The sequence below is a fragment of the Patagioenas fasciata genome, chromosome 3 (assembly GCF_037038585.1).
Source record: "Patagioenas fasciata isolate bPatFas1 chromosome 3, bPatFas1.hap1, whole genome shotgun sequence".
Lineage (NCBI taxonomy): Eukaryota > Metazoa > Chordata > Aves > Columbiformes > Columbidae > Patagioenas > Patagioenas fasciata.
The window spans coordinates 4,327,132-4,338,416 of NC_092522.1; positions in this window are offsets into that span (position 1 = coordinate 4,327,132).

Genomic DNA, 11,285 nt, shown 5'->3' on the forward strand with positions numbered 1-11,285 from the left:
ACCAGCTCTAGAAAACCTATCCTGAGCTTGCAGTAATGTTTCTGTCCCATTCTGCTACTCCTGCAAGGGGAAAAAATCAACTGGGAACTTTAAATAAGGCTTAAAAGCCTTAGCAGCCCAGTAGTGCCTAGGAAATATTGCTTACCTTGCCCCCAGGAAATGCTTTTATAGGAACAGCCGTTGCCAGTATTTTATGTTTAAAAACAAAACCAAAAAACCCAACAAAACAAGAAAAAAAACAACTCATGTTAACATTGAAAAAAAAAAAAACCAGGCTTTTGAAAGTTTTTCAGTAAATTGCACTTAATTTTAAAAAGGAAAAAAATGGCCACAGACTATATTATGAGGAAAAATATCGCCGTATTAAAAACAATGCTTAGTTCAGGTAAAAAAAGCCCAGACATGAAGTGAGTTTATCTGACCTGCTCCACCACGCACACTGCTAAACCTTCCCCATTCCGTTTCCACCTGCACATGGGCTTTGCTTCCCCTTTCACACTCACCCCTCAGATGTGGAAACAATAAAGGAGAAATGAGACACCGCTATTGTTTTCTAAGCCATACCACCTTCTTCTGAATTTATTGTCAAGATCTATTTTTTGGCAGGGATAACGAGAAAGGTCAAACTGGAACACAGCTGCAGGTGTGCAGCTACAATCCACGCTGCTGCTCTGGGTGGTGATGAATGAAAATATGGGGGTTTTTCAACTCTACAAAACAATCCGAAGGCTCTTTTATCTCCCCTTGAGGGACGCTGGAGGGGAGCTACACTATCAGATACATTTGGTCCTGCTGACTTCAGGGCTGGGAAGCTTTAAATTACAGCTGATCTGTAAATCTGGTCTTTTCTCCTTTAGTTTTGATTGATCTTTACATATGGTGTTAGAGAGGCAAATAAGAACAAACTAATTCGAAAGCAGAACCAAGTCAGTACTGGAAGGAGACTAGAATAAGGTTTTGATATATTTTCATTATTAGAAGAATACAAAGAAGTTCTTTATATGAAGGAAATGCTCAGCAATGAAAACAGTGCAGGTGCTGTGAGGTATGCAGAAACACTGACACTTTCACTAAAGAAGACACTGATTTAGGACTTCCACATTTGTTAAAATCGCGCGTTCAAGCTGGTGTCTCACTTGATGTCTTACAGATCCCATTTGTGAGCGGAGCAGAACTCGCACTGAGCATTTTGGAAACTTGTCATTTGTCATTTCAGGGAGGAAAGACCTGAAACCCAGCAAGGAGGGGGGACACGACTGTGCCTGCACTACTGGGGGACAGCAGAGATTATGAAAACTTGTTGATTCCTTTTGTAACTGCAGAAATATATTCCCTTTGCACTGTTGCCTCTCAATGTCACCGCTACAAAACGTCCTTGAAATAGCTTTGCACTCAACAGCTCCCACTCTGACACCAAAACAAGTGATCTGATCGCAAGAATTCAACTTTTGGGTGGGGAGAAAAAACACCCCTCAGCTCTCCCAGAAAGCAATGGGAACTTCGGCCACATTCTTGAGGTGGTGAACAAGACCAAACCCTTTAGAAAATGCAGCTATTTATTTGCTGCAACTGGAATGCAAGTCAGAAAATTCAGCTGTCTTTTAGACTGCCTCAAAAGCCTGAAATTCAGATTGAAAACAAGCAAGGGCATGTCTATACTGCTGGTGCGCTCATCATTGAGCTGGTTCTGCCCAAGCCCAGACTAGGAACTGCAGTTAGGCCAGCACAATTGCTTTTCAGGATGATCAGCAGCCCCAGGATGACACTTAAGCAAACAGTGGGGATTTGCCATTTGCCATTCACCTTGAGCTGAAAATACTTCTGGCTGCTCACCTAATGGACTTACAGGTGGAGCAACGTTTTTTCATGATGAAGAAATCCAACTGACTTTGTGAATCTTACCCATCATCTTGACTTCAGGCCCCAGCTCTGAAAAATCTTGCCCCTAAACCAAAAAACACATCCTGGAAATATTCCAGGTAGGTGCATCTCAAGCTTCTTTCTAGAAAAGCCAACCTGGAAGCATAAATATGCCAGCTCTATGCTATTAGGCCAATGACAACTACAAGAAGCATTATCCAAAATACATGCTAAATACATAAACACACAGACTGGTCTGTGCCTTTGCTACAAGTCCTACAATCATGTAATTTTGCAAGTATTGGAAACATGCTTTTAAGAACCTCCAGGTTCCAGTACTCATCACTATGGTCTAAGCACAAATTTTGGCTCTTAGTTACTTAAATAACCATTGCTCCTGAAGCACTAATGTCCTCAGAAGCTAATAAGCTACCACACCTTTTTTTGGCTGGGGAACCAAGGCACCGACTTGTGATTTGTCCAAGGCCATATAAAAAGATATTAATCGTGGAAATTTTTGTCATGGACAACATCTGGTGTAGATTATTTACAAATAAGTTGGCTTTCTTAAAAAAAAAAAAGGAAAAAAATACAGTTTTTCAGTTTGTTTACAAAGCTGCTGCATGTTGTTTCCACTATTTTATTAAGAGCACATGGAGCCATCCTTCCAAACAGCAGCATTAAAAATAGACTAGGATTCACGGCTGATGAAATTCAAGCTTTGGTTTTGATAAGCATCCAGAAGTTAGGATTAGCCAAACTTCATTGGTCAGCCAAGAATTTATAGTAAAACATCTATTACGGAAAGCTGGAGTATGAGAAACCTGAACGGAAGCCATAGTCTTCCAGCCAAATCCATCTACCATGTAAAGATGGCAAGGGCTGCCAAGGCTTAACATATAGGACACCTTACAGGAGTGGTGATGATACATCAGCTCCAGGCACTGGAGTTAGAATGGAGCACGGCATCCAGGGCAACAGAAAAAGAGATAGATTGTTCCCTTTGGGAAGCTATCCTTGATGGGAACTTCAGTTCCCATGGTTGCTCTAAGGCTTTGCTCAACCTTTATTCACCGCTACCTGCAAGACCTGACTTTGCGCAGTCATCCTGGACTCAACACTGAGTCAACTCTCGGCTCGCTATAAGTCAGTGTCAGCACTGCTGACAACGTCACATCAACCATAAAAATCATCCATTTGGACACCAAGAGCTTTGTAATCTTGCACAGAACAGTATGTTAGCGATATCTTGCCACCAAAAGGCAGGAAGAAGAATGAAAAAATGTCTAAGCAGTTTGATCTGAAGAAGTTAAAGAAGGTCAAGCGTGCTTTATTGCAGACCAGTTGTTTGCACCAAAACCAGTTTGCCCAAAGATTTACATCTGGTAATGACACCTCCTGGTGATAGCTGGAACAAAATGTTTTCTAAAAGCCCCCAAAATGGGTTGAGTGGGATTACCTTGGAACTGGCACTAAGTTTTCCCTGTGAAATAGCATAGTTCATAGATACATCACCGAAGGAGCTGAAAAACTATTAGCTTCCCAGGGAGCAATTTCTGAGATGTCAGCTCTGTTTCACTTCCATTCATTGCATAGGTAAAACCCCAAAATTCTCAAAATTTTCCCTGCTTACACTGGGTTGTATACATTGTCATCTGAAGACACTGGCCAGAATGCAGGAGGAATAAATGGAGTGTATGCAGTATTTAGGAATTCATAAAACATTGCAGATTAAAAGAATGAGAGTACATTAAAAAATGAATAGAGCTCCAGCAACACAATACCTGCCAAAGCCAGGACTCTACGGAAAGTACATCATAACTGTCCTTTCAGAGCTTTTCTGATTGTGAGTGGGCGATCTTCACACAATTACGTGCATGGGATGCTTGCACATCCGTTTTCCATTTGATTTTTAAACAGATATTAAAGGTCAGATTTGCAAATATTGACTTAGAACATAAAACATTGTTTAACCCAAACCTTGCTGTGTGCAATTTCTGGAGAAGACTCTGCCTACCTGTCTGCACATCTGTCAGAAATGTGTGAGTTTACCTCAGAACCACAACCCTCTGTTCAGAAGCCTGGGGTGAAGATGTGCTGAAGCAGCCTGCTGTCTTTTTAGGACTCTGGCTAACATTTAATCCTGCTAGGCTTCTGCAGACTTGGAAATAGTCAGGCCTGTTTCTGGCACAGTCAGGAAGGATTACGGCAATTCTTTCTTCTGAGTTGTATTATTTTTACAGAAATTTCAGTTCACCCAAAATAAAGCTGAATACCTTACTGTGAGCTGAATATCTGGCACTTGAAAGAACAAGGCAGACATACCCACTACAAAAATCTAAATACTGATGCCAGATTTCAGTCAGATGCTGTTCTGAAATATCAGCAGGGAACGAAACTCTCACAATCACCTTCCCTAGTTAGAGGAACCCTCAAATTAATTTAAGAGAGAGGTCTAACAGCAATATCCAAGTTACAAATTCCTGAGCCACTCTATACCTGGCACAGCCTCTCCTGTGGTGACATTTGTCCAACACCACCACCACTCACACCACGGCAAATCTTGTTGCTTCCATCTATTGTTCAGGTTTCTTACCTGCTGCAGATCCTGGTTTACAAGACCATAGCCAAACCCATACCAGCTTGCGAGATATGTGATCAAATCGGTGGTAAATCAGCATAAATCACACCTCTTGAAGTTGAGGCCACTTAAACAAGTGGGTTGCTGGAAAAACGGGGCCAGGCTTTGAGTTCCAAGTTTTAGCAAATGCTAACTTTTCCAAGATCAGTGTAACCTGATTTCCCTCTCAGATGATCTGTGATCTCATAAGCAGGCAAATCTGTTCAATACAGCGAGGATAAGGACAACTGATTTTTCCTTCACCTCCTCTTATGCCGCCCCACAAGGTACAAATGTCCCCATGGTTCTCAAGGCCTGCAGCTCAAAATCAAAGAGGAGAAGTTAAAGCTCTGTTTATGAGGAGGTTAAATTCGTTATAAAAGTTGGTTCTGTCCACCTGGCATCATTTAAGCAAACAGGCAAATATCACTCATTGAAAAATAATGGGCTTGAGTCTCCACTCAGCTATAATGGATTTACACTATTATAGCTCTGTTCAGACCTACAGGATGTTTATGCTCTACGAATAAACAGAAGTAATTTTTCTTTCAGCAAAATACAATCTGTTTCACCCTAATGATCAATGTTTCCACTACAGCAAGAAATCTCAGTCCTACTTGGCCAACCCCAGTATTAGCCAATAATGACTTTTAGAGTATTCAGCTAATCTTTTGGGAAAAACAATATTATATATATGTTTTGCCAAGGCAAAAATCATAAGCAAAAATATCAGAGCAGCTGACATAAATTAGCATAGCTCCATTGACATCGGTTGCGCAAACTGCAAGTTTTACAATAGAAAAAATAAGCAAACTATAGTACTAGTTATAGGAAACAATATTGATGTTTCAACTAGTATATTATCCTAAATCATTGGTAACAATAGTTGGGATGTTTTCCATTCTTTCTACATTTTTGTTTAAAGAGCCTATAAATTCCCACGGCTAATTTGTAAAATAACAGCCCCACATAATATGCATGCAAGAAAGAAAAACTAATTTTTAAAGTTAACAGGCTATAAATAAATACATCATAAAAATATAATAATAATAAATAAATACATAAACAAACCAAGCAACACACAAACAGCAAACGGTTTAAGTGACAGGCTTTTTAAAAGAATACTTTTTATTTAAATGTGATCAGTATTGTTTTGGCATTTTAGTTCATTCTTTTTCTTCCCCATTGCCCCCTTAGAAATGCTTTTCTGATTTTTCTCTGCCATCATTTATTTCCCTTTTTCTCGTATATATGTATATATTTTTTTCCACTGCTCTTTTTCAATTTAGATGGTTTAAAAAAAAAGAAAGGCCAACTTGCAGGCAGGGAAATAAAAGTAAAGGCTATACAAGTGGAAAAATGATAAGTAAAAGAGAGACAAAAACCACTCAATTAAAAAAGAAATGATATCTTTTAAAAAGGAATCTCCAATTTAGGGGAAAAAAAACAAAAGATCTTTCAAAACACAGCCTGCACAAAAGCAGAAGCCTTTGCTTATTTCTACAAATGAGGTCACGGCTCAAGGGGGTCACCTTTTAAAGCATTTCCATTCCAGAAACACTCATTTGGTGTGGCTGGAGTACCATACCCAACCAAAAATCACATCAGATTTTTGTGCTGACAGAACTTTGGCAGATACAGGGATAACACTCTCGGGGGCAAATTCCCACCTGGAATAAATGGATTTATCTACGCTGCAGAACTCTACCGAGCTCAACCAGCTGATGGTCCAACCTCAAAAAACAAAGTGGTTTTGGTATGCATTATGCCTTATTTTTATACTCCTAGTATTAAGTCTTGAACAGGATGAAACGTTACATACATACAAGTGAGCAACATCTTACCTGAGATGTAGACTTAAACAGGAATAAGTAAATCGAACTGATTAAATTGGAGAACTGGAAGTAAATGTTGCTGTGTTCATATAATTCTGCCCCCAGCTGGGGCAGACAAACTTAATTTGCAGAAATAGGCACCCTCACCCCCACTTTCTAATATGGTTCTATTCTTTTATGCTGTTCATGCCCCACTTGGTTCTGACACCCCATAAACTCAGGCATTTCAGACGAGTAGCACGATGACCCTACCAGGTTGTCTCCTGTCTCCCATTCCCCTCTGCTAATCTGCAGCTGTTTTGCATGAGAAAATTAAAGAAATAAGCCCTACTAATCACAGCCTGAAAGCCCAACAGGAATTTTTCCTCTCTGCTTTGCATATTTAAATGCTGATTTGCTCATCTCCCAAGCAGTGCTAATTATAAAGTTATCAACCTCTTTGTGAACTTCATTCATGTCATAACCTGATTCCTTTACCTGCTGACATTCAGCACAGGAAACATTACTACTGGGATACATTATCCAACACCTTCACCCACAATTTATCATCACCTGAAGAATCACATTAGGTTCAGAAAATTGCGAGGTTTGTGTTCTAGTGGAACAGTTTAACAACTCTGCTTTTCTAGCTCACTGTAAATGAGATTAAATGAGTGAACTGATGTTATTCTCTCACCAGAAAAGCTTGCATGCCAATAACTTTGTCTCTCTAAAACCACATGCAACAGGGTCAGCTGGTGGTCCCTCTTCTAACATATGACATGTGTCTTGCATTATTTCTCCTTATTAATAGCAATACTTTTAGTAACACACTCTCGGGCATACCTATAAAAAAAAATCATAGCTGTTTTTATTTTGCTCACCTAAATGGCACAAGAGACAAATCCAAGCAACCAGATTACTAATAAATACCAGTCTCTGTGGTACTTGTGGAGTCCAAGCGCTACTGCAGAAGTTTGATTTTGTACAAGCATAGGGCACCTTATGGCTCAGAAGGTGCCAAGATGATGGGGAACAAGCTGCAGGGTTATGTCTTCCTAACCCCACGTCTCCAACACATGCAAGTGCAAAATTGCAACAGCTAAAGACAACACAGCTCAAACGGAGTTTTGCCCGTGATGAGGAAATAACTTGGCGTCAGACACCACAGACTATCCTAGAACTTTGCCAGAGCTACTGACTTTTGTGCAAATCCTGCTATGACACAACAAAAAAGCCAAAAGAGTTGCATCTTCCCTTGTACAACTCAACCACGTGGATTAATTAATATATATTTAAATATTACAGTACAACTGCTCATACCAGTTGCATTATAGTTTCATATAATACCTCAAATACCCAGATGTCTTACTGCATTTCACCAAAGTAGAAAAAATATTCAAGGATAAATATTCTTAGCATAACTCTGCCCACAATGGAGGTGAGGAATAAGTGGGAAGAAATTCAGTGTGCCTCGGCTTCAACTGCACAGATACAGACACAACTTGTCACTCTCAGCACAACACAGAGAGAAAAATTTAAACTGAGCAGCTAAGAGTTACTGTTTGCATTGTAATTAAAGACATCTAAGGTTCAAGAGAGAAGTAAAACAGATACAGACAACAGATTTAGTAGTAAGCATCCTTCTCATTTTAACACATGATTAGACGGAGTAATAAGGATAAGAATCTGTGGAACACAAACATCAGTATTTGGCCAACTCGGTCCGCCTCCTAAGACTAATTCTCCATCCTTTCCTGGTCCGACAGCATCAGTCTACTGTAGCTATTTGAGCTCTTTTAATGAAAGATATTTCCCCCATGCAGTAAAATGAAATAGTTTTCTACTTGTTTCAAGAAACACGCTGTAAAAAATGAAATGTGACTTGCTAGGAGAAGTATGTCGATACGTTAGAAATAGAGCAGGCAGCTACCGGGCGCTACTGGCAAAGGTATTAGCTGACATCACTGACACCCAGAGCTTCGCTGCTGTCCCAAATTCCATAGCTATGGCATAACCAGACAGAGTACGCGACACCTCTGCTCCTCCTCCCCTCCAGGACTCCTCCGGAAACCCCCCCCAGGTCACCAAAGTCCGAAGGATGTTCCACGGAGAGAGCACAGGGCATGGGGGGAGCATCCACCTGGCTGTCACCCTGGGGTTTAAGTCGGTTCGATAGTTTCGGAAAAGTCTGGATTAAAACCAAAAAGAAATAACAGGCAATACTCTCACTCATTGGAGCGACCTCACTTCAAGCTCAGGCATTCCTTGTGGCTGTTTGAGTAATACATGCACCCAGTTTTTTTTTTTTTTTTGGGGGGGGGAACAAGGTAAAGTAATAAAGCTCTGTAATAGGGTTTTGCTGGATAAAATGAGAATGCAAATTTTCCTGTTTAGTTTTGCAAATGAACAAATAGAAAAGTTTCACCAGCTAGCCTGACACACGCTGAACTTCTGCAAACCTTGGAAAAGAACACCGGCAATTTGTATTTCAGCTTGGAGGGGGAAAGGCAGCAGAAAGGGGGCAGAGTTAATGATTTCTCCAAATCTTTTGCAAAATGGTTTCTTTGTGTGTGTTTTTCTGTGTTGCGAGGTTTTTTTTTTCTTTCATTCTAAAATGTTTCTTTTCAATCCTTCTCTTTCACTTCAAGGGTGTTCCAAAATTGTTCTTTATTTATTTTTAAACCTGATTTATCAAGAGCTGCTAATTGGTTGCTGAGCCTGGCAGATTAATGAGGTGATTCAGTAGTGAGCACATGTAAAGTTTTCATATACAGGTACATTAGTTTTCATTTTTTTAATGACTTGCAAATACAACTTCTAAGTCCACAATCTTAAGTCGATGATACGGCTCCAGTTCCTACAAAACCCTAGAAAATGTACACAGAAGAATGAGAAGTATGCAACTCCCACCAAGTTGTGAAGCTAAAATCCTCTGCTGCTATTGATCTTGGAATGGCCGGTAGGAAACGGGGAATATCAACCAGGACATCTCAGTGCTCAACGTGCTGCACGGCATAGCTGTCAACCGAGCCAAAATACAGAATACAGCGGTTTTTCCACAGTGGCTATAACTCAGGCTGTGGAAATCGTGAACTCTTCCATTGGGTGACCAGGGAAAAGAAGAGTCCAGCTTGGTTGTGTTGAATGCAAACTTTGGGGTTTTGAGACAAAGAAATAATCATTCCTGATCAACCCAAAAAGTTGGAATCCAAAGGATTTTTGCTTTCAACTATAAGGCTTAAATTCTGCATTTGACAAAACTAAGTTTTCCAAAGGAATTAGTCTGAAACCTTTCACACTTTTCTTCTCTTTACTTAGGTCCACTTATATGTTCAAAATCTAATAGAGAAGTTAAAAATACAAGGTAAAACCTAGACTAGACATTTCAAATTTCAAAAAATATAGATGTAGTTATAAAGAACTAAAATTTCAACATCTCTTCCATCTATGTGTTGTTTTTAGCCAAAATGATTTATCAGTTTGTCCCAAACTTTGAGGGAATGTATCTATTTCAGCAAATCTGCTGTGAACTGAAGTAACTGTTCTGTTCAACATACGCTTCAGCTGCCACTTCCAGTTCAAGAGGAGCTGGTGCTCTGGTGTCCCCTGACCAGCACACAGGACACAAAGGCACATGCAACAGAAGTTAAAGAGTTAGATAAATGATTTCTCCATTCATTAATTTTTTAAGGAAAAGTAGAGCAGGACAACTCCAAAAAGAGAAACAAAAATGCTGAAATCTTTGCACCTTGTTTTATTTTCAAAAGGAGGAACTCACTGTGGATACTGACACAAAACTACGTTACTCATCGCACAAATGGCTAAGGCATTTAAATCATTAGCCAACAACATTATTATATTATTCACTTGTCTACACTGATCCCATGTATTGCATTAGGAGAAGGGTGGGTGGGTTTTGTTTGTTTGGGGGGCTGGTTTGTTTGTTTTGTTTGGGGTTTTTCCGGGTTTTGGTTTGGTTTGGTGTTTGGTTTTGGTTTGTGTTTGTTTGGCTCTCATTGTTTGTTGTGGTGGTGGTGTTGGTTGTGGGTTTTTCTTTTTGTTTGTTGGGTTTTGTTTGTTTGGGGGTTTTTTTTGTGGTTGGTTTGGTTTGGGTTTTTGTTTGGTTGTTTTTTCCCCTGCCCTCTTTCTTTTTCTTTTTTCTTTGCAAGAATCTTGCCCAAATGAGTGGGGAGACCAGCCTGGAGAGGTACAAGCAGGCACTGCTGGCACACACCGTAACTTCTGCTGCATGGAAATGAATGTGTCCTGGTCTCTACTCTCCTGGAGTAAAACTGCCCAAATCAGGGTGTTTAACCCACAGAGAACCACCAGGAAAGGTTTGGAAAAAGCGCATTTTGGAATCAGACTTGAGCTGGGCAAAGACTGAGAAACTCCAAATACCATGAAAGAGTGAGGCAGTGGTGGCAGCACTGAACACCGCTCAGCTTTTATCTGTTTTTAACTAGGATTTGGGTTTTTGCGGCCCAGTTTTTTGGACAAAAACAGGCGACCACAGAGCAGAGAACTGGTAAGTAAGATGCATTCCTCAGCCCAAATGTAGGTATCTACAAGCTTTTTATCTTAATTAGCGCTATAATCACAGCAGAGAACAATACTCTTAAGTCACATTTCACTTCCAAGATATAGGATTAAAAGTCAGATGAACTGTGTCTATATATTGCCCATAACTCCTATTGATGATAAAGAGGGCCCAGAGAACTGTATCAGCTCTAGATATCTGCAGAGGAAACAGCTGAAGGAAGGCAATTTGAATTCAGTGCCACCAAAAAGCCAGACCTGCTCACACACACAACAATTTATCCCTCATTGTTTGCCAAGTTCGGTCACTGGTTTCCTCCTCCACCACAAAAAAAGACGTGATAATTCAATATGGCTTTGCAGGTGTTCACAGCTCCCCTTCAGACTGCTCCATTCACAGTTCCTCAGCACCCCAGTAAGACAAGTCCATGCTATATCCTGATATACCA